A 23,108-nucleotide genomic window follows, 5' to 3' on the forward strand; every position below is an offset into this window, starting at 1 on the left:
CATGCTGCAACTCTCCCCTCTCCACACCACCGATGTTGTCCAAGGGAAGGGCAAGGGGCCGATACAGCTTGGCACCGCTGTCGTGTGGTTAAGCGCCTTGCTCAGAAACACAAAACGCTGCCTCAACTGAGACTCGAACTAGTGAACTTCAGATCAGTAGTCCAAGGCCTTAAACACTTGGCCACGCGCCTGCACGGGAGGAAGAGTAAAAAAAGACCTGTAATGACTTCTCAATTGCCAAAAGCTTTCCGTCTATTCTAGTGGTGTTTAGTGTTGTGGCGTTTTGGACAATTACATAAATATTGTTGTGTCGGCCTAATTGTTTAATATTATTGTGTAGTGACTTTAAGGTGGAAACAGTTGTAGATATTACTGTCGGTACAATATATACACAGGTCATACCATCGTCTATCCATTTTCTCCTTGAAGTCATAATATTTCTACTGTTTTCACTTCTAGATTTCAGAATGTTGTGCATGTTTGGAATCGGTCCATGAAGGAAGTTGTTCTTGCTGGTGTGTCCTGTAATATTCTATCGGAAAGGTTATTATGGATATGTAATAATAGATCGGTCCTCGTATCAATATGTACTCCGGCTGTCAGACTGAATGAGGATTGTATTGATAGTAATGGACCGTATCCTTCATGAGTTTGTGTTTCAAAGCAAGTTTTTGGTGAATGATGCTTGCCACTTGGTTCTGCCTGTGTGAGTAATCGGATTGAACTAAACTGTTGCAAGATCCCGGAATGTGTCGGATAGTTTCCGGATTCTCTTGGCATTTTCTCCTTTTGTCGTCTTGCTGGTCTTTAACTGTGTGATTTAATTTTTTGTGTTAACTTTGCAGCAGAGGGAATTAAAACTCCACTAACACCCTGTTTTTGAATGTGTGCAACTCGCTCACATTCGTCTTCCCTCCCCTCTCCACAGTGCTCAACTATTTCGTTTCTCCCTTCCGCCCTACCCCTTACCATTCTCTCAGCCCACTCCAACCCCTCAGCACACCGTCCTACCACTCAGCAAGACACGTCACCAGCACTCACACACAGTGAGCACACAAAAGATCATGATGACGTAACAACAGTCCCGAAACCAGCCTTCCCAATCCACGCCCCCCCCCCACCCCGGTGACGCCGTGGCTGCATGTATACGTCATCACACCCACACAGAACATCAGTAAAAAAACAACAACGCAGGACATATATAGCTTAACACTGGACATCCCAGCCCACCGATATCATCTCCCGACGCTCCCCGACCACCTGTTAGGCGACACCGCGGCTTTATGGAGCAGTTCCCCTCCCGACCATCGACTCCGACAATGTCCAAGGAGTGAAAAGGTGACCCGGAACTTTGAGAAATCGATGATCATACCCAACAGACACACACAGTGAGCACACACAAGGACACATTCACGCAATAAATATCTCGAGGCCCACTTCACCTCTCGAACATAACCACTTCCCCTCGACGAGGGTTTGGAGACTGGGTCTATGGAGAGAGAAACGGAAGGATGGGGTGAATCCAAGGGGAAATGAAGTCTGCGGTGAGAGAGACTGACGCAGACATAATGGGGAATATGAGAAATACTAGGAGAGAACAGACAGGGGTCAGAAGAGACTTTGGAAAGAGTAAGACGAAGCGGGTGGAGATACTAGTGGAAAGGCAGACATTGGGGAGACACGGAGACAGAGATTCGGACGCGAGAGAGAGACAGGGGAGAACTCGTTACGGAGAGAGATTGTGGGAGAGACGGAGTGGTCCGGGAGAGAGTGTCTGGAGGTAGCGAGAGAGAGAGACTGGAGAGAGGGAGAGACTAGGAGGAAGAACATCTGGAAGAGAGTGTGGCTGACTGGATTGCTGAGGAGAGTGAGAAAGGGGCGGGATGTGACAACAAGAGAGAGACTGGTGGGGTAGAGAGATAAAACATGAGAAGTTTGAAAGGGACCTTGGATGCGGTGAGTGGCCATGGTGAGCAAATAGATCGGGGTGGGTAAAGCTCGTAGATGTGGTTTGGGAAGAGAGATCGGAGTGGGGATGGAAATTCGGTTGGGCAGAGACCAGGATGAGGAGCGAGATTGGGGTACAGAGAGACGGAGAGAGCGGTTGAAACCTAGGAGAGAGATTGGGAGGGGGAAGCGACCGGAGTAAAGAGAGCCTGGAGGAAAGTGAGATGGAGGGGGATACGTAGCGATTGAAACTGTGCGAGAAAGCGACCGGGCTCGGGAGAGACACGAGGTTGTGGAGACGGGAAAGAGTAACTGAGGGAGTTAGAGATTGGTGGGAAGGGGAAGAGACTGGGGGTTAGAGAAGGACAGTTGGGTGGGGAGACACACGGGGGATTATACTCTGAGGGACAGAAAAACAGCAGAGATTGACGGGGGAGTGAAAACGGGCTGGAGAGAGGTGGAGATATGGCAGTGGGAGAATGTTATGAGAGAGAGACCGGAAGTGTGAAAGTGGGTAGAGAGACATTGGGCAGAGAGACGGAAGTGAGAAAGGTTGAGTAGAGAGAGTAGGGAGAGAGAGAGAGAGAGAGAGAGGGAGAGAGTGACGAGGAGATAGTAGGGTAGAGAGAGAAACTGGAGAACAGAGAGACTGGGGGAGAAGGATAACGGGTAGAGCGAGTGGGTAGGGAAAGGAATCGAGGGGGCTGAGGGGATAGAAAGCGTAGGGGTAGAGACTGTGGGTTCTGCGAGATGCTGAGAGATATGGAGAGAGAGGGCGAGGGAGACTCCAGGGCGAATGGGGTGGGGCGAGAAATACTAGGAGAACAGACAGGGAGAGAGACATTTTTGGGATAGACAGATTGGGGAGAAAGAGATTGGAGAAGAAAGTTGACATATGTGTGCCAGTTCGGTAAGGGACACAGATATTTTGGGCTGAAAGAGAGACTAAGGGGTAGAGGGGATGACTGTTTATTAAGACAAACTGGGTAGGAAGAGACTTTGGGAAAGAGAATGAGGAACAGGACAGATGAGGGGAGGGACACTGGGGAGCGACAGAGACGGGGAGAAGGCGGGTAGAAAGTCGAGGGACAAAGTGTCGGGGAAGATAAGATGTGAAGAGACAGAGCGCTGGTGGCGAAAGAGAAGGGGGACACTAGGAAGAAACGAAAGGGAGTGATAAGGAAGAGAGCGAGAAAGAGCGAGAGAGTTAGAGACTGGACGAAGAGATTGGGAGAGAGAGAGAGAGGATACGGGTGACAGTGTCTGGAGTGCTGAGGAGAGAGAAAGTGGGGAGTGAGAGTGAGAATAGAGTGATTGTTGGGGTAGAGAGAGTTTGAGGTTTGAGAGAAAGAGCAGGCGGAGAGAGAGAGTGGACGAAATGGAAGAGAGGTCGGGGTGAGCTGAGGGATCTGGAATGGGCAGAGATATGGCGAGAAATATCGGAGCGTGGAGGGAAATTGGGTTCAGGTAGGAAGTGGAAGGAAAAAGTGCCGAGAGAGAGAGAGAGAGCGGAGTGCTGCAGAGAGGGACTTGGGGGAGAGAAGTAAGAGAAAGAGACGGGAAGAGCAGATATCGCTGGTAGGTTTGCTAGCATGGTTCGGGTGTAAACTAATTGGCAAAGGAGATGGGAACAAGGGGAGAGAGACAGAGGGGTGTAAAATAAGGGTAGAAGCAAAAAGTAGTAAGGTGAAAAGTAAAAGTGGCAGGCAAATCCAGGGCAAAAAGCGAAAAGGGCCACTTTTCAACATAATTGTATAAGGGCAAAGAGTGTTGTAAAACAAGCCTGAAGGCTTCTTGCGTCAGTAAGAGGAACATTCGTAACAAGATGGATGAATTGAATGTGCAGATAGTTATTAATGAATATGATATAGTTGGGATCTCAGAGACATGGCTCCAGGGTGACCAAGGATGGGAGCTCAACATACTGGGATATTCAATATTCAGGAGGGATAGACAGGACAGAAAATGAGGTGGGGTAGCATTGATGGTTAGAGAGTAGATTAAAGCAATAGAAAGGAAGGACATTAGCCTGGAGGATGTGGAATCGATATGGGTAGAGCTGCATAACACTAAGGGGCAGAAAACACTGGTGGGAGTTCTCTATAGGCCATCTAAGTGAGTTTGGGGTTTGGGGATGGCATTAAAGAGGAAATTAGAAATGCATGCAATAAAGGAACAGTAGTTATAATGGGTGACTTCAATCTACATATAGATTGGGTGAACCAAATTGGTAAGGGTGCTGAGGAAGAGGATTTCTTGGAATGTAAGCGGGATGGTTTTCTGAACCAACATGTCGAGGAACCAACTAGAAATCAGGCCATTCTAGATTGGGTATTGAGCAATGAGGAAGGGTTAGTTAGCAATCTTGTTTTGCGAGGCCCCTTGGGTAAGAGTGACCATAATATGGTGAAATTATTTATTAAGATGGAAGTGACATCGTTAATTCAGAAACAAAGGTTCTGAACTTAAAGAAGGGTAACTTTGAATGTATGAGACGTGAATTAGCTAAGATGGACTGGCAAATGATACTTAAAGGGTTGACGGTGGATATGCAATGGCAAGCATTTAAAGATTGCGTGGATGAGCTACAACAATTGTTCATCCCAGTTTGGCAAAAGAATAAACCAGGGAAGGTAGTGCACCCGTGGCTGACAACGGGAATTAGGGATAGTATCAAGTCCAAAGAAGAAACATAAATTAGCCAGAAAAAGCCGCACACCTGAGGACTGGGAGAAATTCAGAGTCGAGCAGAGGAGGACAAAGGGCTTAATTAGGAATGGGAAAAAATATTATGAAAGAAAGCTGGCAGGGAACATAAAAAACTGACTGTAAAAGCTTTTACAGATATGTGAAAAGAAAAAAAAAAAGATTGGTTAAGATTGTTTCCGATGTTGTGGAAGTACAGAACGAGGGGTCACAGTTTAAGGATAAAGGGGAAGCCTTTTAGGACCGAGATGAGGAAATCTTCTTCACACAGAGAGTGGTAAATCAGTGGAATTCTCTGCCACAGGGAAGATTGAGGCCAGTTCATCGATTATATTTAAGAGGAAGTTAGATATGCCCCTTATGGCTAAAGGGATCAGGGGGTATGGAGAGAAGGAAGGTACAGGGTTCTGAGTTGGATGATCAGCCATGATAATATTGAATGGCGGTGTAGGCTCAAAGGGCCGAATGGACTATTCCTGCCCCTATTTTCTATGTTTCTATGTGAAAACAAGACGGGAGACAGTAGCAAGTGATTTGTCGGGGGTTGGTGAGAAGCTTGGAGGGAGACCACAGGGTTGGAGAGAGGTGCAGATGAGTGACTGTGAGGTGTAGAGAGTCAATGAGACAGCCTGTTAGAAGTGAGGCGAGAGACTAGATGTTAGATAGAGCCGGCAGAGCAAGAGACTGGGGGAGGGTTATAGAGAAACTCGGGGATGAGACACAGACTGGGATGAGGGAGGATGGGGCATTGTGAGTCAGAGAAAACGTTTATGTACCGTGATTCATTAGAGGGTTTTCATACTCGCTCGTCATTTTAGGATCGCACAACTTCCATTGTAAAATCCCTCTGAAGCATCCATCCAGCCCTTTCCGTCTCGGACTGCCCCTTCCCTCCCTGTCACACTGATCCCCCTCTCCACCATAACTCGCGATCCCCTTCTCTGACCACCTTCGCGACAATTCTCACTTCCTCTCCCGACCACCCTCTTCTGTATGACGCCCTCCCTCCCCTCCTCCGACTTGACCCTCACTATCTCGGTGACCCTCTTCTGAAATTGTGTTCCTGCCCTCTTTGTTGCCCCTTGTCCTTCACAATCGGGACAGTGCCTGCCTGCCGGCGAGAGATGCAGCGCCCCGGGGAGTGGAGGGGGTTGTGTACGCAGACGGGATACAGCCAGCCCTGTTCCCAGTCTGCAGTCGGATTTAGAGTCGCAGACTGGAGCCTGGGTGGACTGGAAGTAGGTAGGGAGAATCTGGCCCGTGTCTCCGTCGCCTGTACCTTGAAGTACCCGTGTTCCCCCTCCAACCAGCAGGTCCATTCTACTTCCCATTCAATACGGTGATTCACTGGTGCCTATCCTTATCCGGACGCAAAACGCCCCCGGCTCCTGCCTCTGTCCCAGACGGTAAGGGTGCTGAAGGCGCGGGAGCATCCTGAGTGTGTGTTCAGGGTGGCCTCGCCTGCGAGTCGTTCTGCGTCCATTGGTCCTGAGGACGAAGTGGCTGTGGGAAGGTGAGGGAAGGTTGGAGCTTTACCTCAACTCCGTGATTCATGGGGGAGAGCCGTCCCGGTGGGTTGGTGATCAGAAGTCCAGGCACTCGTGTGTTTGGCGGTGCTCCTGGGCTCGGGGATTCCGTAGCCTGGAGGTCAATGGAAGGCTGGAGTAAAAGCATGGGAATGCGGGACTGCGCCGTTAGGGGGAGCTACTGGATGGAGGGATGTGGCGGGGAAGCTCGATTTGTCATTGTAACTATTTATGGAATAACACGAAACTGACTACTGTGAAAAAAAAAACAGCAACATTTTTGTTTTAGAGTGCATCACTCGGTACTGGCACACACCTTTCGTAAACGGGGACACACACTAATCCCAGAGGCCTGTGTCAGTATCAAAATAATGCCACCATCTCCCTATGTCTCTCCAGCCTGGTGTCACCCCAAACAAACCCCACTGCCCCGTTGTCCCAGCATATTCCCCATAGCCATGTGTCAGTCCTGAAACGAATCCCCCTGCCCCGCTCTCTCCCCACACTATCGTGTCAGTTCCCAAACGAATCCCGTTACAGCGAACTCTCCACACGAACCTATGTCAGTCACTGAAGTAACACTGAGGTTGTCTACAAGAAGGGTCAGAGCCGTCTCTATTTCCTGAGGAGACTGAGGTCCTTTAACATCCGCCGGACGATGCTGAGGATGTCCTACGAAGCTGTGGTGGCCGGTGCTATCGTGTTTGCTGTTGTGTGCTGGGCAAGCTGGCTGAGGGTAGCAGACGCCAACAGAATCAACAAACTCATTCGTAATGCCAGTGATGTTGTGGGGGTGGAACTGGACACTCTGACGGTGATGTCTGAAAAGACGATGCTGTCCAAGTTGCATGCCATCGTGGACAATGACTCCCATCCACTCCATAATGTACTGGTTAGGCAGAGGAATACATTCAGCCAGAGACTTATTCCACCGAGATGTAACACTGAGCGTCATAGGAAGTCGTTCCTGCCTGTGGCCATCAAACTATAAAACTCCTCCCTCGGAGTGTCAGACACACTGAGCCAATAGGTCCTGGACCTATATCCACTCGGCATGATAAACATTATTATTTAATTATTTATTTGTTATTGTTATATTTCTTCACCATTCTTGGTTGTTGCGGCTGTAACGAAACCAAATTTCCCTCTGGATCAATAAAGTATGTCTGTCTGTCTTTCTATTTGTCTATCTCCTCACAGGCCCGAAGTTTCCAAGGTAATGAATTGGCTAAATGTAATTGTGATGCTTTAGGCTGGAATCTCAGAGCTAAAACAGGGAACGGATGCACCCTGGGAAATGTTCACCGGAAATGAGAAGGTATTTTAGATAGCACTTGCATAGGGTTCTGGACAGGTGAATGAGCCATGTTCGACAGAGATGTGGATCATCTGGTCAAGAGGAAGAAAGAAACTGGCCAGGTTTAGAAAGCTAGGATCGGACACGGCTGTAGAGTTACAAGGCAGCCAGGGACGAGCTGAAGAATGGAATTAGGGAAGTTGAAAACCCCACGGCATTCTAGATGTATGAGAAGAAGAGGATGACTAGAGTAAGAGTAGGACCGGTCAGGGGTAGAGAAAAAATATGATCTGCTGGTTCAATCACAGTGTGTATGATGAGTTTCTGTTCAATGTCTCCTCATGTTGGGGAATTTATTAATAATAATGCTATTGAATATCAATTGTAGCTGGTTATCCAATCTCTTATGAGAGATATTCATTACCTGACTTGTGTATCAGCCTTTTACTGAATGATGTGTAGGTCTTGCTGCAAGCAAGTATGGCCTACTTATTTCCTAAGGACTTACAAATGAAATTGAGCATTGTGCTATCACCAGTAAACATCCACAGTTCTGATAATAAGGAAGGAAAGTAGGTTCAGCAGTTCAACCCAAACTGAATTGCTAGTGGAACTGTATTTCTACCCTGAAACATACGGCTGGATTTGGTAGAGGTGGGACAGGTCCTTAATGCGGACTTTACTTAAATTTTCAACAGTAAGAGCGATCCTAACATTTGGGAGGACAGTTCTAAACGGGCTGTTGTGCAAAAACAGGACGGGGATGTAAAAACGTGGATGTACAGGAACTTTTGAAAAACATTCGGATAGATAAGTCCTTTTTCTGAAGCTGCGAGAAACCCCAGGTTACTGTGGGAAGCGGAGGAAGAGATTTCTGCGCCCTTGGCGATTACCTTTGCGTTATCACTGCCGCACTTGTAGGATCGGGGACCTAATTCAGTGACGGGCAAATTATTGGAGAAGTTTCTTAGAAACCGAATTTGCCAGGTTTGGGAGAAATTGATTTCGGAGAATCAGAATGGCTTTGGGAAAGATAGGTCATAGCTCACTACCAGGTTCAATTCGGTGAGGATGTGACAAAGCACATTGGTAAAGGTAGAAAAGTTTATCAGGTATACATAGATTTTAATAAGGCATTTGATACGGTTAACCATGGTAGGACCGTTCATAGCGTCAGAAGGCTTGGTATCCAGGGAGAGTTGGCTGGTGGATTCAGGACTGACGCCCACAGAAGGCAGACTGTAGTTGTGGATGGAGCGTTTTCTCCCTGGATTTCGGTGACCAGTGGTGTCCTGCACGGATCAGTTTGAGACCCCCGGCTTTTGGGTTTTTATGAATGATTTTAGAAGGTCTTCACCGATTTCAACAGGACGGTGACAGGACGCAGAGCTGCCCTGAGGAGTTACAGATGGAGCTCAATCCGAATGTTACGGAGTGATTCTCTTTAGGAGAATGGATTTGCAGACAGAGGGACTACTTGCTCGAGTCAACCAAGGGTCGCACATTAGTACAGGTTCCACAATGGATAAGACTTTCTCCAATAAGCCGAGGGCCGCTCATCGCTACGAGAACCACAATCGGCACGGAGCGGTGCACTGCAGGAGCAGAAAGAAGTGTGATTGACAGGTGAGCTTGACCACATCCGCTGTTCTGCACATAATCATAGTGACGATTGTCTTATGAAAACAGTTGAACTCGGCTCTTCTGCTTAGAGCGAAGGAGGATGAGAGGCGACCTGATAGAGGTGTACAGGGTGATGAGAGTCATTGATCATGTGGATAGTCAGAGGCTTTTTTCCCAGAGCGGAAATTGTTGCCACAAGAGGACACAGGATTAGGGGGCTTGGGGGTAAGTACAGATGAAATGTCAGGGATAGGTTTTCTACGCAGAGAGTGGTGTATGTGTGGAATGGGCTGCCAGCAAAGGTGGTGGAGGCGGATGCAATAGGGTGTTTTGAGAGACTTTTGAATAGGTACATGGAGCTTAGAAAAATAGAGGGCTCTGGGTAACGCTAGTAATATCTATGGTAGGGACATGTTCGGCACAACTTTGGGCCAAAGGGCCTATGTTGTGCTATACGTTTTCTAAGTTTCTATGTTTGTATGAAAGACAATACACCTGAAAGCAAATCAGGAGAAAGACAGACAACTTCGTGGCAAATAATAGAACAGCCTGAAAACCTGCGGAATGGTCACAGACTTCACTTGTTAAGTTTTCTTCAAACATAGAATGGATGGCGAAATACTCGTAGAATTGTGGCGGGTTTGAGAATATCTTTAAAGTTAAATCGACTGCATCGCAGGTCACGGGTATGGGGTGGTCAAGTCATTCGCTGGAAGAGGTCAGGTTCCTGCCAAACACCCCATGTTGTGCTTGAAAACACTGTTCTTCAAACTGTCCACAGCCCTCTCTAATTTCCTGAGGACACGTTCCATTTTTGATCACAGGCCTCTGGAATACCGCTGTGGATCTTTTACAGTGTTTGGAGGAAAATAAGTGCTGTTTTATTGTAACACATGTCAGCTGTCATGTCATTCCATCATTCACACTGCCCGGAATGACTGGAATGGACGAAAGAAAAGAAAGAACGAACGTTCCCCTTTAATAAATAAGTGTTCTCCATTTCACCCGACAGAACAAACTCCATCCTCAATCTCAGAAGCGAATGTGCTCCGTCAAATGTTAAAAAAAATAATTTGACTTCAATAATGCATGCCGACGTTAAAAGCAACACAGATATAAAAATATCCTACTTAAATTGCTGAAGCCAGGTATCATGGAAAATAACATGGAAAATTCACATCATACTTTATAATAATTAATATAATAATTATAATAATTCATAAATTAATGACACGGAGACAGTGAGTAAAAATAGTTTAACGCAATTGTTTGTGCAGTTGGTTGTCACTAATGTCCCTGACGTGATAGCCACGCTAATTGTCTTGTGGAATTGTGGAATTGTTCTCACCTCAATCAAAGTCTGCTAAACCGATCCCCAGTCAACCTGAGCAGCTGAAACGCTCCGTAAAACTGAACGCTGCTTCTGACGGAACATGGGATATCCGGCGATTTACTACATCGCAGCCATTTTCTATCCCACACTTGTAGCGGTTGGTGTCCCCGGTAAGATGCCGGAGCTGGTCACTTTATGTATGGTGCCGTCGTTACTCTGCTGCGGTATCCGCACTGTTACTGAGCACAAATGCTACCGTCGGTGGAAACGTGTTTCCGGAATGAAGGATTCCGGCATCTAATGGTTTTATTTTCATTTTTCATACTTCACTCACAGGGCTTTCTTCTTTTTTCGATATTGACACTGCTTCATAATTTGATCGAAGTGATCTTTCTTTTATCAATTATGTTTGTGCCGATATTGACATTGTTTCATAACTTCACTTCGCTAGGCTTTCTGAAGTAATGCTGGTCTCTGCTTTTCTAGGTCCGAGTCTCTATCAGTGCAGACACTCCGACCTTTTAACAATGTGACAGCTTATTTAAATGACGGTCCAGTCTATTTGCGACTCGTCGGTCTGTTCTTCTGTAAGGCACTAAAAGAGAACTCGTGTTTTATATCTCCTCACTTTGATACAACTACAAATAATCACGTCTGTTCTTTCACTTCCAATAATGGAAACGGTGCAGTTTACAGGAGCGATCGACTGCTCAACGATCCGTGTGTCGTGGAACTCGGATGCCCCGCTCTAAACTGTGGGAAGGTCGCCAATCCACTGACACTCACACCCGTCATTGTCCTCCAGCCGGAGTGCAGCGACCGAGACCGCACACACTGGACTCCCGCTTTCCACTTCCAAACAGACCATGCCCTCCATAGCATCGGTAGAATGGGGGCATTCAGGGAACTGACTATATTCCTATTTTGTTTCCAAATTTCTTGCAGTTAACTTAACGGCGATTGCGATCCTTTCTCGGGGGAAATGCGGACTCTCCAAATGCATCACCCGTTACCTGGTTGGAATGGCAGCAGCGGATCTGATGGTGGTTATCGTTGTTGCTTTGGTGTAACAGACCAACAATATCTACATTTATTCCAGATCCCTGCTCCTCACTCCTGTATGCGCTCTGACACTTGTATTTCGGGTTGTAACGAGGGACTGTTCTGTTTGGTTGACGGTCAGTTTTACCTTCGATCGCTTCATCGCAATATGTTGTCGAAAGCTGCGGGAGCGATACTGCACCGAGAGAACAGCAACGGCGGTTATCGTGACCGTGGTTATAGTGAGCTGCGGGAAATGTGTCCCGTTATACTTTGCTATTGAACCTTACATCATCATTGACAACACGCCGTGGCGGTGCGCCCTCACACATGAATACGCTACTTCACCCGTGTGGAGAGGATACGCATTACTGGACTGTATTTTAACACCATTGATACCAATCGGCTTAATCCTGGTGTTTAACGGGTTAACTGTAAGACATATCGTTGGGGCAAATAGAGTCCGCAGAAAGCTTCGGCACAGCAGCGACAATCAGAAAGATGCCGAGGTGGAAAAACGCAGAAAATCGATGATTTTGTTGTTTTCTATATCAGCTAATTTCATATTATTTTGGATGCCTGATGTAGCCCATACCCTGAAATGGCAAAAGGAAAACTATTTTTACCAGGACAGATATTTGAGTTCCCCAGTATACATCCTACAACAATTTGGGTACATGTTTCAAATGCTCAGCGTGTGCACCAATACTTGTATCTATACACTGACACAGAGGAAATTCAGAGAAGAGCTGAGGAATGGAATAAAGTATGTGTTCACATTAACTGGCCATCGATGTAGATAATGCCCGCGTCTAACGACAATTCAGTGGAGTTTTAAAATAAAGCTGTTTTTCAATGAACAGGTTTGGCAAATATGTCATTAATTCAAACAAACATATCCCTGGTCATCCGGGAAATGCAGAATTTGCAGATTTGATGACTTCATACAGTTCAGGTAGGTAGCAATACAAACTCTCAATGCTTCTGGCGTGATTGTCACTTTGGTTGAAGTATGTTCCAAACTGTCACAGACACTCGACTGTCATAAGGGCAGGGATGGCTCCAGGAATTTCCGGGGTTCAGATGTTTCAAAATGGGCAGATTCAGGTAACAAACTGGAAAGTGAGTGCGATGGGAAACCAGGGATATTATCGCAGCTGCAGATACGGAGGGCAACAGTGAGACAAACAGAGATATGTGATCACCTCATTTGGATTATTCTATACAGCCGCCCCTCTAACAAAAAAAAAAAAAAACCTGCAACGGGAACAGTGAGGAACCGATCGGGAAGCGGGACGTGGACATGTTCAATGTTATTGACATGGGTAACTGAAACTTCCACGATATTCTTTGGCATCTCCCCAAGGTGAAAAGTTTCGGTACAGCATAATTTCTCAGTTGCGTCCAGGAAGGATTAATGTCACTATAAGAAGACAGGTGGACTAGCGAATAGTCCGTACCGGATCTAATATTAGAAAAGGAAACGAATCAGGTGACAGATCTTTCCGCGGCTCAGCATTACAGAACAACAGGGCACAACTCCCCTCCACTTACCTTGACCAGGGAGCATGGGAACTATTTAATTGGGGATCAGCGAATTATGGTGCTACCTGGCAGGAACTCGGGAAGGTAAATTGGGAAATGATCTACTGAGGGAAATACGCAACAAATATGATGGGATTGTATTGGGAGCATTGACATACGGTTCAGTATAGGTTGTCTCCGTGAAGCAGGGAAAGGAGGATAGCGTAAAGTAACTCTGGGTGACAAGAAAGTTGGAACAACTCCTCAAGAGGAAGAAAGAACGATACTTAAAGATTAGGTAGAATGAATCAGGTAAGGCTATAGCAGTTCAAAATGTAGAAAGGAAAAAAATTAACAATGGAGTTAGAAGAGGTCGAAGGGGACTTGAGAAGTTCTTGGCGAATTGTACTATGACGAACAGGCGGAGACTGGAGAGAGTCTGTGCAGATCAGAGGAAAACTTGTATCTGGAGTCCAAAAAGGTAGTGAAGCTCCTCACTGAATACATTGATGAATGTGAACACAGCTCGAACATGCCGACGCTCAGAAAGAGGATGCGCTGGAAACTTGGAAAGCATTATGATAGATGATTCCCCGTAACCGGAAGGGATATAGTCCAGGTAATTTGGGAAAGCGAGTGGAGATATTCCTGAGATTTTGGACAGGATATTTGTGTCTTCGCTGGCCACGGAAGTAGAACTAGATGACTTGGGGGGTGGGTGGAGGATGGAAAATGTTATTCATTTGTTGACGAAAGATAATAGGGATACTTCCAGGAATTACAGACCAGGGAGCCTTACATCAGTAGTGTGTAAACTACTGGAGAGGATTACTGAAGAAGGAAATTATGAATATTTGGAGAAACGTTGTCTGGCTACGGAGAGACAACATGGCATGTTGTCCTTTATGAGTCAGATTGAATTATTTGAAAATAAATGAAAATAAATCCAACAGATGAACCAGGACAGTCGATGTGGGTGCATTAATTCTGGTCAGGTGTTTGATCAGTTCCCCATAGTGGACTCACTCAGAAAGTCAGGAGGCGTGGGATCGAAGGGAACCTGGTTGCGTTGATTCAGATTTGGCTTCCTAACTGAAGGTAGATCATGTAGTAGATAGGGTGAATTCTTGTTGGAAGACAGCGGACAACCGTGTTCCGCACGGATGGTCGAAATTGTGGTACAAGTTACAACTCTATTTTGGACTCTGCAGTTACAGTGTTCCGAGAAACAGGACTGAGGGAAATAACCGATTTAATCTGATCACCCAGCAACAGCTGGAAAGTTAATGGAATTAGAGTTGACGATGTAAGCAAATCGCTGAACTAGTGACTGCTAGTGAACTAGTTATCTTAACTATCCCGTCATTTACATATTACGTAAAGTTGCTAATTTATGGAAATAGGGCTGAAAACGTAAGCAGATCGCTCAGCTATTGACTGAACCGCCACGTTATCTAAACGGACCTGTCATTAACATATTACAGGACAGATGCTACAATGACTTCAAAGCAATCATTTCCAGTGGAGCCCTACAACTTAAAAACAAAATTTCAAAGTGTTCAGCAGCAGGTTTTTCTGCTTATTAAAATAACTAGCCTTCCAAAATGCCAATTCCAAATTCCCAATTCAAGTACACACCAATTTATCTGAATGCCAATTTACCTCTGAATCGTGGTTTTATCATATCGGGTGTAGATACACTCACATTTCGATCTATTTAACCCTGAATCCACATGGCCGGTGTGGAATCCGTGTCTCCGTCTGAAATCAATAATAAATGAAACATACAAAACTACACAAACTGAAAACGCAACGAAGGCGAATCAAATATTCGGGCTGACACTTGTCTTCCTTCAAAACCATCGCAGTCAATTGGAGAATACAGAATAAACAACTTCCAAAGCTTCCATCTTTTATCATCTCACATCTGCGCTTCCATCCTTCATCATCTCACATCTGCGCTTCCATCTTCTCACGCTGTAACCATCCATTAACTCCGTCTCCATCCTTTAGTATGAGCAAGGACAGAGGGAGCAGACAGTATCAACGACTTTCTGGATTGGTCGGTGCTGTGAGACATTAAAGCTCTAACCCAGATACACAGTTAGACAGCCAAAGGAAACCACCGCACAGAAACAGGGTCTTCAGCCCGTCAGGTCAATGAGGAATTATTTAAACTGCCATCGACCTCACCAGGAACGTGGCCATCCATATCCCAGTACCTATCCAGTCATCTCTTAAACGTTCACATCGGAATCTCAATAACCATTTGTGTTGGCAGCACTGTCTACTCTCTGGAGTCCATCTGGGTGAAGAAGCTTCCCCTCCTATTTTCCTTAAACATTTCACATTTCACCCTTCACCCATGATCTCTGGTTGTATTCTCGCCCAACATCAGTGGAGAAAGCGCGCTTGCATTTTTATACTCTCTATACGCGTCTTAATGTTGTATAGCTCTATCATAATCTCCCCTCTGTCTTCTACCCGCTCGGGAATACAGTGCTACCATACCGAATCGTTCCTGTTAATTCAAAACATCCAGGCCCGGCAATAGCCGTATAACTTTGTTCTGTATTCGTTCAAACGTATTTATATCTGCACTGTTGGTAGTTGAGCAAAAACACAACAATATTCCAAATTAGGCCTCAATAATTTTTTAAACAGCATCGACATAACACCCCTACTCCGGTACTCAGTACTTTCGTCTCCTTTTTTTTTGCGACGCTTTCTAACTGCGCCGCAACTTTCATTGAATATGGACCTGCATTCCCAGATTCGTTTGTTCTATCGTACTCCTCAGTGCCCTGTTTTTCATTGTGTCAGATCAACCCTGGCTGGTCCTCACAAAGTGCAACATCTAACACTTGTGTATGTGTTCCATTCGATCCGCCGTTTTTCAGCCCGTTGTTCAAATTGGTCCAGATCCCGCTTAATGCTCCGTTAGTCTTCCTCACTGAGGAGAAAGAGACTGGTGAATGTAAAGAGACGGCGGCTAGAATCTGAGAAGGACGGGAGGGAAAGAGAGGCAGCCGAGATTTTAGGAGAGGAGAAACGGCAGAGTGCTAGAGAAACTGAGCGAGACCGGGTGGGGCGGGGTAGAGGCAGAGACCGAGGGTTTAGAGAAAGACCAGGGGGAGGGAGAACGGGGAAATCGGGAGGTCTGGAGTGAGAACAGATATTTGTGACGTGGAAAGATCAATGTGAGGAGGAAGATTGGAAGAGAACTGGGAAGGGTCCGAGACAGGTGTGGATATGAGTGAAAGAGGGTAGGAAGAGAAATTGGCCCGGGGGTGGTTTGGGGAGACTAGTGGATACAGAGAGACGCGAAATTAAAATATTTGGAAGGGTAATAGACACAACGGGTTGAGAGAGAGACTAGGATGAGGTCGGAAAGTGTGAGTCAGAGAATACAGTCCATAAATGCACTGAGCGATTAGAGGAGTTTCCTTCCTGCAGGGAATTCTGGGATTACAGCGCTTCCATTCTAAATTCCTTCAGAAACAAGCAACCCGTGTCTCCATGCTCTGATGGTGTGTAACATGTGGTTTGGATCATAGAGCAGAACCGTCTCGGTAAGTAGCCCCGACAGAACTTAATCATTGGATGTTCCAGCTTGGGAGAACAAGCATGCAGCAAGAAAATTATGTACGGAGAGCATGAAGAGTCAATCATGAATCAACACTCCCCTACCACCGCCACCACAATAACTTATCACTCTCTCCGAACGGTGGATTGAGAAGCCTTCAGACTGTTCCACCGAAGTGAGCCGTGTCTCTATGAGACACTGAAGGCAACAGTCCCCCATTTCCCTCCGAAACAGCAATGTTGAAGTTACGTCATGTGTTTTGCTTTCTAGTAAATGGCCTTTTGTGGTAATCGTGCCGGGTAGAGGTGGCTCCATGTCCCATCGTTTTAGTCTGCTTTGGAGTCTTCCGAACCGACCTCTTTTCCGGTAATGGTAATGGCTGAACTTCGCTGATCGCTGAAAGGTGTCGCAGCTGCATTCCCGAGAGTCAAGTCCACCTGGTCCTTCAGCAGCTCGTTAAACTGCCGATTAATTTAGACAGATCAACAGCACGTTTCTTAAAGGGAAATTACGGGCTTCAGATTGATGCGAATGTGGTACAGAGGAAGCACATCGAGACATTTTGCGAGCTGTCGGCGGTAAGTCGTCTGTATCGACAGTGCCATTGTGGATCTTTGAATTTATACACGAACTCAAAACTCCCTGAAGCCTCATCGATGATGCACTTACCTGAGCCTACAAACTGCATCACATCGCACAGCATGGTTAAACACGATCTGTCTTTGATCTGTACAGCTAATGGAATAACGATGCATAAATTGCAGGCCATTGAGTCTACCAGCGCTGGCGGAAATCTCTGCAGATCTGCTCTCGTCTCTGCCGCTGCTGCAGACAGCGTCTGCTCAGCAGGGAAGTGTTGTGTTGACGGGGACTGGCTCTCTGCAGATTTGCTCTCGTCTCTGCCGCTGCTGGAGACAGCGGCTGCTCAGCAGGGAAGTGTTGTGTTGCATCCCTCGAAGCGTGCACAGCATTTCCTTGAGAGATTCGGTAGGGAGGCCGACCTGTAAGACTTTGTGTTGATGTGGTTTTGTTCTCTGCAGAGTTCTTCTCATCGCTCTCACTGCTGCAGACCCTCATGATATAAAACACCTCGTTAATCCACCCCTCAGCGTCCTGTGCAGCAGGGAGACATCTGTCAGTTTACGCAACATCGCCTTATAACTCAAACCGGGTGTTCCAGGCAACATTCTTATGAAACGTTTCCTTACAGGTGAGCAGCCGCTGTCGGTAGCAGTGGTACCGAACATGAGAAGGACTCCGCAGAGAGCAAACTCACATGAACATGAAGTCTAACAGATTGGCTGAGAAGAATTGAAAGACTGAGAGGCCCCAATGAATTGTTTATGAAAGTGTTTTCAGAAATACTGCAAAGACTAGACACATACTATTATAGGTTGCGTACAACGAAGACGAGGCATTACGTTTTCCCCAAGGGTGGAGTACTCCGGTTAATCCCCACGCGGAATTGAGACAACCATTCTGCAGGGAGTGAGAAACAGAATGGAACCGAATCCGCCAGTTTGGCAAAACGACCGTGACAGGACTCGAACCTGCAATCTTCTGAGGACTTCCAATCCAGCACCGAAGTCAGACGCCTTATCCATTAGGCCACACAGTCCTATTGTAGGAGAAATGTCAGGGAGAAAATGGGGACCATGCTGACTGCTGCAAGTAGTTTCCACGTGTAGAATGATTTCCCGACCGAGCTAAAAGTACAGGCACACAGTTTTCTCATCCCAGGTGAGCATTCAGCCATTGTTTTCAATATCTCTGCATTCATTCTTGCTTTGGGCTCTTCATTTAAATTCAATTATCTCTTTCTGTCACACAGAAAGGATTTCTCAAAGCCACACGTCACTGACTTTAGTGACGGCGTTATATTCTGGGGTTGCAATCCCAAATAGGATTGAATAAGCAGGGCCAGGAGTGAGTGGACTATCAGGGTCGATGTCATTCATTTGACAATGCCTGGGGAGCGGTTGTCAATGGTAACCAGCACAAAGAGTCTACCAGCCAGAAGGGGAACGGAAGAGGGAGGGAGAAACGGAGAGAGATGAAGAGATACAGGGGTGGTGGGAGAGAGAGAGAGAGGGAGAGAGAGAGAGAGAGAGAGAGAGAGAGAGAGAGAGAGAGAGAGAGAGAGAGAGAGAGAGAGAGAGAGAGAGAGAGCGACAGACAGACAGAGAGAGGCAGACAGGCAGACAGACAGAAATTCTTACAATTTCGTTAGGGATACGAAATCGCAGGTTCGAACTCTAGGGTTTACATAAGATCCCGTTTGAGTTGGTCTGTCGGTCTGTCATTCTCCAGCTATCCCTTCCCATTGATGTATCTCCCTCTCTGAGTAGGTGGAGGTGTCTGAAAGCTACTGCCTGGTCTCTACAAGCAAGGCGATAGTCCGCCACATTAAAGCAGCAACCCCTTTGCCTGCTGTCCGATGGTATGTTCAGAGAGTGGAAAGTGGAAAGTGCGTTCGGAGAGAATCAACTTCGACGAGGAGTAAGTGTGGTAACGTCGAGCCGGATGATGTCTCGTCGGCAGTTAGAGATGAAAACGTCCGGGGAGGCACAGAATTAGATCGGGTTGTCCAAGAATTGGAGAGGGTTTCGAGACGGGAGAAGTGATTATCAGTGCGGGGTTGAAAATTCGTTCATAAAAGGTATGGTCGGAAACGGAGTTCAATGTGAAGCACATATCACCTTCCAAGCAACAGCTCGTCCCGAAAGTTTGAGAAGCTTCAACGCGTTGTTTATGTAAGTATTTGTAGAAATACATCACAGACGCGACACGTAACATAATTTACGTATAATGAAGAAGTGATATTTCGCTCGGTTTCCCAGCAGGGCGGAGTAATCCGGTTAATCCCCGTGCGTACAGTCACATGAGGCAACTGTGCTGCAGAGAGTGGGTAACAGAATGGCACCAAAACCGTCAGGTTGGTAAATCGACCGTGATTAGACTCGAACCTGCAATCTTCTGATCACTTCGAATTAAGCACCGAAGTCGGACGCCTTATCCATTCGGCCACACGATCGTCTTCTGCAAGAAATGCGAAGAGAAAAAAAATGCGAAACGTGCGAATTGCTGTCAGGCATTTCCGCGAGATGACTCATCATCTGACCGATCTAAACGTAATATTAAAACGCAGTGTTTTCATCCCAGGTGAACATTCGACTACTGCTGTTAATATCAATAAATTTTGCAACTTTGTTTAAATGTAATATTCTATTTCGCTGTTTCTCTTACAGAAAAAAAAACATCTGTAAAGATGCACGCCACTGACTTTTGAGGCGGCCTTATATTCTGGGATTGGAATCAGCGAGAATGGTCCAATAAAAACAATTCGTCATTGATAGAGATGCGTGCTCTCTTTTTCTAAATGTCAGCCGTCGCTTGAAGACGCCAGAACCGACCGGACTGAGCTTGTGTCGGTGAAGGTTAGGACATCGGGATCTGCTGCCTCAGACAGTGCTCGATGCGCTTCAGTGTTTCTCTAGTTTAGTGGCTATCGGCCTGCGCTTGTGTCGGTGAAGGTCAGGACATTGGGATCTGCTGCCTCAGGCAGTGCTCGGTGCGCTTCAGTGTTTCTCTAGTTTAGTGGCTATCGGCCTGCGCTTGTGTCGGTGCAGGTCAGGACATTGGGATCTGCTGCCTCAGGCAGTGCTCGGTGAGCTTCAGTGTTTCTCTAGTTTAGTGGCTATCGGCCTGCGCTTGTGTCGGTGAAGGTCAGGACATTGGGATCTGCTGCCTCAGACAGTGCTCGGTGCGCTTCAGTGTTTCTCTAGTTTAGTGGCTATCGGCCTGCGCTTGTGTCGGTGAAGGTCAGGACATTGGGATCTGCTGCCTCAGGCAGTGCCCTGTGCGCTTCAGTGTTTCTCTAGTTTAGTGGCTATCGGCCTGCGCTTGTCTCGGTGAAGGTCAGGACATTGGGATCTGCTGCCTCAGGCAGTGCTCTGTGCGCTTCAGTGTTTCTCTAGTTTAGTGGCTATCGGCCTGCGCTTGTGTCGGTGAAGGTCAGGACATCGGGATCTGCTGCCTCAGGCAGTGCTCGGTGCGCTTCAGTGTTTCTCTAGTTTAGTGGCTATCGGCCTGCGCTTGTGTCGGTGAAGGTCAGGACATTGGGATCTGCTGTCTCAGACAGTGCTCGATGCGCTTCAGTGTTTCTCTAGTTTAATGGCTATCGGCCTGCGCTTGTGTCGGTGAAGGTCAGGACATTGGGATCTGCTGCCTCAGACAGTGCTCGGTGCTCTTCAGTGTTTCTCTAGTTTAGTGGCTATCGGCCTGCGCTTGTGTCGGTGAAGGTTAGGACATTGGGATCTGCTGCCTCAGGCAGTGCCCTGTGCGCTTCAGTGTTTCTCTAGTTTAGTGGCTATCGGCCTGCGCTTGTCTCGGTGAAGGTCAGGACATTGGGATCTGCTGCCTCAGGCAGTGCTCTGTGCGCTTCAGTGTTTCTCTAGTTTAGTGGCTATCGGCCTGCGCTTGTGTCGGTGAAGGTCAGGACATTGGGATCTGCTGCCTCAGACAGTGCTCGGTGCTCTTCAGTGTTTCTCTAGTTTAGTGGCTATCGGCCTGCGCTTGTGTCGGTGAAGGTCAGGACATTGGGATCTGCTGCCTCAGACAGTGCTCGGTGCTCTTCAGTGTTTCTCTAGTTTAGTGGCTATCGGCCTGCGCTTGTGTCGGTGAAGGTTAGGACATTGGGATCTGCTGCCTCAGACAGTGCTCGATGCGCTTCAGTGTTTCTCTAGTTTAGTGGCTATCGGCCTGCGCTTGTGTCGGTGAAGGTTAGGACATTGGGATCTGCTGCCTCAGACAGTGCTCGATGCGCTTCAGTGTTTCTCTAGTTTAGTGGCTATCGGCCTGCGCTTGTGTCGGTGAAGGTTAGGACATTGGGATCTGCTGTCTCAGACAGTGCTCGATGCGCTTCAGTGTTTCTCTAGTTTAATGGCTATCGGCCTGCGCTTGTGTCGGTGAAGGTCAGGACATTGGGATCTGCTGCCTCAGACAGTGCTCGGTGCTCTTCAGTGTTTCTCTAGTTTAGTGGCTATCGGCCTGCGCTTGTGTCGGTGAAGGTCAGGACATTGGGATCTGCTGCCTCAGGCAGTGCTCGATGCGCTTCAGTGTTTCTCTGGTTTAGTGGCTATCGGCCTGCGCTTGTGTCGGTGAAGGTTAGGACATTGGGATCTGCTGCCTCAGGCAGTGCTCGATGCGCTTCAGTGTTTCTCTAGTTTAGTGGCTATCGGCCTGCGCTTGTGTCGGTGAAGGTCAGGACATTGGGATCTGCTGCCTCAGGCAGTGCTCGGTGCGCTTCAGTGTTTCTCTAGTTTAGTGGCTATCGGCCTGCGCTTGTGTCGGTGAAGGTCAGGACATTGGGATCTGCTGCCTCAGACAGTGCTCGGTGCGCTTCAGTGTTTCTCTAGTTTAGTGGCTATCGGCCTGCGCTTGTGTCGGTGAAGGTCAGGACATTGGGATCTGCTGCCTCAGGCAGTGCTCGATGCGCTTCAGTGTTTCTCTAGTTTAGTGGCTATCGGCCTGCGCTTGTGTCGGTGAAGGTCAGGACATTGGGATCTGCTGTCTCAGGCAGTGCTCGGTGCGCTTCAGTGTTTCTCTAGTTTAGTGGCTATCGGCCTGCGCTTGTGTCGGTGAAGGTCAGGACATTGGGATCTGCTGCCTCAGGCAGTGCTCGGTGCGCTTCAGTGTTTCTCTAGTTTAGTGGCTATCGGCCTGCGCTTGTGTCGGTGAAGGTCAGGACATTGGGATCTGCTGCCTCAGGCAGTGCTCTGTGCGCTTCAGTGTTTCTCTAGTTTAATGGCTATCGGCCTGCGCTTGTGTCGGTGAAGGTCAGGACATTGGGATCTGCTGCCTCAGGCAGTGCTCGGTGCGCTTCAGTGTTTCTCTAGTTTAGTGGCTATCGGCCTGCGCTTGTGTCGGTGAAGGTCAGGACATTGGGATCTGCTGCCTCAGGCAGTGCTCTGTGCGCTTCAGTGTTTCTCTAGTTTAATGGCTATCGGCCTGCGCTTGTGTCGGTGAAGGTTAGGACATTGGGATCTGCTGCCTCAGACAGTGCTCGGTGCGCTTCAGTGTTTCTCTAGTTTAGTGGCTATCGGCCTGCGCTTGTGTCGGTGAAGGTTAGGACATTGGGATCTGCTGCCTCAGGCAGTGCTCGATGCGCTTCAGTGTTTCTCTAGTTTAGTGGCTATCGGCCTGCGCTTGTGTCGGTGAAGGTCAGGACATTGGGATCTGCTGCCTCAGGCAGTGCTCGGTGTGCTTCAGTGTTTCTCTAGTTTAGTGGCTATCGGCCTGCGCTTGTCTCGGTGAAGGTCAGGACATTGGGATCTGCTGCCTCAGGCAGTGCTCGGTGCTCTTCAGTGTTTCTCTAGTTTAATGGCTATCGGCCTGCGCTTGTGTCGGTGAAGGTCAGGACATTGGGATCTGCTGCCTCAGGCAGTGCTCGGTGCGCTTCAGTGTTTCTCTAGTTTAGTGGCTATCGGCCTGCGCTTGTGTCGGTGAAGGTCAGGACATTGGGAT

At 47.5% G+C, this 23,108-nt stretch overlaps 1 protein-coding gene and 1 non-coding gene across 2 annotated transcripts in view; one reads left to right on the forward strand and one right to left on the reverse strand.

The window, feature by feature from the left end:
• LOC132390375 (zinc finger protein 239-like) overlaps positions 1 to 23,108 on the forward strand; it is a 445,145-nt gene that overhangs the window by 164,242 nt on the left and 257,795 nt on the right. The gene's annotated exons all lie outside the window — the stretch shown is intronic.
• Positions 18,113 to 18,201, reverse strand: trnar-ucg (transfer RNA arginine (anticodon UCG)). Its single transcript is given in 2 exon segments — positions 18,113 to 18,148; positions 18,165 to 18,201. It is a non-coding gene; the product is annotated as a tRNA-Arg (tRNA).

The sequence above is a fragment of the Hypanus sabinus genome, unplaced genomic scaffold (genome assembly GCF_030144855.1).
Source record: "Hypanus sabinus isolate sHypSab1 unplaced genomic scaffold, sHypSab1.hap1 scaffold_88, whole genome shotgun sequence".
Taxonomy (NCBI): Eukaryota; Metazoa; Chordata; class Chondrichthyes; order Myliobatiformes; family Dasyatidae; genus Hypanus; species Hypanus sabinus.